The sequence below is a fragment of the Elephantulus edwardii genome, unplaced genomic scaffold, assembly GCF_000299155.1.
Source record: "Elephantulus edwardii isolate Elephantulus edwardi_28Jun2011 unplaced genomic scaffold, EleEdw1.0 scaffold00019, whole genome shotgun sequence".
Taxonomy (NCBI): Eukaryota; Metazoa; Chordata; class Mammalia; order Macroscelidea; family Macroscelididae; genus Elephantulus; species Elephantulus edwardii.
In genome coordinates, this window is record NW_006399769.1 from 14,818,265 (window position 1) to 14,823,153 (window position 4,889).

A 4,889-nucleotide genomic window follows, 5' to 3' on the forward strand; every position below is an offset into this window, starting at 1 on the left:
ACCCATCAAGTCACCATGAGTGGGAATCTGTTTGATGGCAATTAACACAGAAATGGGTGTTATCTGTTGACCTACAGTTAAGTCCAGGTTTGGCAAAATCTAAATAAAGCCCATATAATCAGATGAGTCCTTGTAACCAAAAGAATACAAAGCTACAATACTAATTGAGTACAAATTAAATATTTCTATACAATGAAGCACCAAATCATAATCAAATTCAAATTTAAAAAGCAAGTAAATAGCACTTGTTGTGGTCAGAACATAGCTGACCCTCCCATGGGTTTTCAGAGGCAATAAATTGCACAGGAGAAGATTGTTCATCTTTCTTCTATGGAGCAGTTGGTAGATTCAAACCATGAGTCATTGGGATTGCAGGGCACCTCTTACCATGAGGTCACCTAAAAAGCCAACCAACAAACCAAAAATGACTAATACACTAATATGGCAAAATTCAGTGGTGAGGATACCAATACAAATTACTATTTGAGTAGCCCACAATGCAGTATTTTTCTGCATTTTTACTGTTTTTATATGTTGAAAGTTTTTTATCATTCTGCAAAGACAGATAATTCAATTCAGCAGAAATTTTGTACCTTATTACTGATAATTTAGAGATTTTCCAAAAAAATCTCAACTTTGTATTATTATAATTTCTTGTAAGTTTATCAAATTTCTATTATGCATGAGCTCTATGCATTATGAACTTTCAGGTTTCTTGTGCAACCACTGATTTTAAATGTCCTTTGAATCACTGATGATCACTAACCCTTCAAACTTCCATGCCCTGGAGGAGACTGTATTTTCCCTTGCCATTATTTTCATCTTCTTTCTGCTTTTTTGTTCTTTGCCTGTAGTGCTCCCATTTGGAAAACAAACAAACAAACAAAACAAACCACAATCCCACCCAAAAAAATCACCCTTCCTTTATCTGCTCTGTTGGTTTGTTTCTTGTTTTTGTGATTTTACCACAGTTTTGCACCTCATTTGCTTTTATTCTGTTTTTCACTGCTTTTAACAAAGGTTTACAGAAAGGTGGGTTTTCATTCATTCATTGTCACACATTTCTTCCCTCCCTGCACCCCCAGTACTCTTTGAAATGTTCCTCTTTTTTCAGAATGTTATCATACATATAAAGCCTAATCATACATTCCTATCAGACAGTTCTTTCCATCAACTGTTCCAATGCAGTGTTCATTATCTACCTGCTCTTTTCCTATTCTCTCCTCAACTCCCCAATGTTAGCCATATTTTATAACAGTGGTGTTATTCCATATTTGTCCTATTGTGACTGAGCTATTTCACTCAGCATAATGTCTTCCAGGCTCACTCATGTTGTGTAGTTATGAGTTCATTCTTTTTCAGTGCTATGTATAGTCCATTGTGCAAATGTAGCAGAGTTTCTATCATTTGTTTGTTGATGGGCACAGGGTTGCTTCCATCTCTTTGCTATTGTGACTAACACAACGATAAAAATGGGCGTGCATATATGTGTTTGAATGGCAGCTCTGATTTCTTTAGGTTAAATTCCTAGTAGGATAATTGCTGGGTCAAATGGTATTTCTATTTCCAACTTTTTGAGAAAGTGCCAGATGATCTTTTATAGTGCTTGTACCATTTCACATCCCTAACAACAGTGAATAAGAGTTCTAATCGCTCCACAACCTCACCAGAATTTTTTGTTTGTTGCCCTGTTGAACTTTGTTATTATTGCTGAAGTGAGATAATATCTCATAGTTGTTTTTATTTGGGTGTCTCTGATAGCTAGAGATTTTGAACATTTTTTAATGTATTTGTTTGCCATCTGATTGTCTTCTTTGGTGAAGTGTTTTTTCTATCTTATGCCCATTTTCTGATTGGGTTGTTTACTTTTTTGTTGTTGAGGTGCAGGAGAATTCTATAAATTTTAGATATTTTCTGTTATCAGATACGCCATTGCCAAATATATTTTCCCAATCTATGGGTTTCCTTTTCACCCTGTTGCAGTTTTTTGATGTGCATAGGAAGTCAATTCTTAGAAAATCCCATTTATCTATTTTGTCTTTCCTGATTGTAGATTTTTCTACAATTATGTTAGGAAATCTGAAATCCTAGAAGAAATGGACAAATACTTAGAAACTCACAACCCATCTAAATTGACACAGACTGAAGTAGAACACCTAAACAGATGCAGTACAAAAGGATATTGAACAGATCATAAAACAACTTTCAACAAAACAACAAAAGCCCTGCACCAGACGACTTTATTAGTGAATTTTACCAGTAATTCAGAGAAGAGCTGTCACTAATTCCACATAAAGTCTTTTAGAAAATAGAAAAAGGTTAAATAGGAACAATTCTGGAAGCCCTAGTCTACAGGATGAACAGAATTCCAATTGTTTTGCATTTCTGCCGTAATGATGGTAAAAGTATTTTCAATCCTTTGATTCTCTGGTTGAACTTCTTCTTTTATTCTAGGTTTTCAGTTTCCTCTAGTCTGTATCCTTCCCTTCGTATTTGTTTTAGTATGATTACCCATTCTGAAAATAGATAGAAAATTAATCTAAAATTAAAGCATGTGCAAGAGCAATTTAAATGCTTAGTGAGGTATAATGACATTGTATTAAGCTACATAATAGTATAATAAAATTATTCTTAAACAACATGTATTGTCTTATTGATTCATGTAGAACTTTTGTCACTGGAAGCCTTATTTCTTTGGGACTCTTAATATCTCATTGGCAACATTTTACGCCATTTTACCTGGAATCACTAGAATTAATCTAAATGTGTCAAAGATGCTAAGGTAACATTTTGAAATGATAAGACATGCAACACATTTCCTCTTCATTACTTGAAGTACTATTTAAGATTTTTGCTCCTGCAAACGCAGGGATTCTGGTAAATTTTATTTTGAGGAAGTGTCATCAAGAAAAGAAAGTATGTTTATAATTGCATAGGCTGCATTACCGGATGCACTCTTGGTGGAAGAACACTGGTTTGGACATCACTGAGAACTGGACAATCGACCTACAATTGTACATGTTTGGAAGAACCTCAACAGATAAGCTCCTGACTCTGTATTTTAAATCTTTTTTTCTTTTTCTCTACTACCCACATGCTTCCAATGTCATGTATTGTAGGGCAGGTTCATTTTGTGATGTCACGTACTTTCACGCCACATTGCTAGGTGACTGAGCATAGTGGATGGTAAAAATATTTCCAGAATCTGTGCCTATATCAAGACTACTAGCAATATTATAAAAATACACAGTTTATTTATAAACAGCATGAAGATCAACCATTAAAGCCAAAGTAAATGTATTTCCAATTCAATTTCCCTTCATCTGGATCTTAAAAAAGAAAAAAATGCTTACAGCCACTGTAATGCTTCTCATCCTGCACGTGATGAAAAGAGGGAGTGGAAAGAGACAGCTGTCTGAACTCATTGCGGGTAAGATCATTTTTTTCTAGAATTTTACAAAAATATATGATCACATAAATCCAATGATAAGATCTCTCACTGGGCTTTGGAGGGGGCTGTGCAAACCAAGAGCCTGGAACCTTAAGCTTCATCAATTTCACAGAAAATCCCTCTCCCTAGAGAAAGATATGGATCAAAATGATTAAAGTCAAAGTCATTGCCCTACAGTCTGAAGCTATAAATTTTGCAGGAAAAGACTACCCTGGAGCCACTAGTGAATTTGAACCATCAGAGAGGCACAGCTTTGGATTTTCAGAGCAACTCCCTACAGTACAGACTGTGCCACTAGAGCTTACTGGTCAAAATGATGGAACAGAGCAATGTCTCCAGAGACAATTAGCACAGCCCTGTTGATATACAGGTGGGAAAACGGGAGCCCTCAAATGTTCAGTGACTTCCCCAGGCCCATACCTCTGGTTATTAAGAGCGCTGACTGGGACTTTAATCTTGACTTAAAGTTCTGTGCACTTTCTGTAGAGAGTTTCTAGCTTTGAAGTTTCTTTTCTTTTAAGTTTCCTTTTTTGACTTAGGCTTTCAGAAATAAATTTACACTCAGTGTGTATTGAAAAACTCTTCACAGAGATGTCCTTCTAGATTCCATTTTGGCAAAATACCAAATAAGTACCGTTTAATCCTACTCAGTCTGACAGCCTCTCACACATATTTGCCAACAGATATTTTGCTGACCTATTGAATCTTAGATGACCAGGAAATAAAAGAAAAACTCATCTGAAAATCTAACATCTATGTTGATGAGGTGTAATTTGATACCAAAATAGGCATTCTCCATCCAAGAGAAGGAACAAGTAAGGAATTCTAATACTAATGTTGTTATTGTGTACCATAGAGTTGGAACAGACCTATAGCCCATGCTCCAGCAGATTTTCAGAGGCAATTATCACATGGGAGGAGCTGCTCCCATGAGCAGCTAGTGGTCTCAAACTGGATGCCTTCAGGATTGCAGTGCAACTTTTTGCCACTAGGCCACCAGTTAATGTCACCCTATTAAACAACATTATGCTGCAGCCTCTGCTCTGATTTGTGCCTTGAGATAAAAATTTAATAGAGGCAGTGACACTAGAGACATAATCGCCAAAGTCAGGTATCTTGGCATAAAGCAAGGACTACCAGAGGAATGTCTGTGTTTCACTGACTATGCAAAGGCATTTGACTGTATGGATCACAATAAATTTGTGATTAGAATCCCAGAAACTTGATTGCGCTTATGCAAAACCTATATACTTGGACCAGGAAGGAGTCCTCAGAAAAGAGCGGGGAAACACTGCATGGTTCAAAGGCAAGAAGAGAGTATATTAGTGATGCGTCCTGTCTCCATACCTTTTCAATCTATATGTAGAACAGATCATTCGGGAAGTTGGGCTTTATAAGGAGGAATGTGGCATCAGGATTGGAGAAAGACTCATCAACA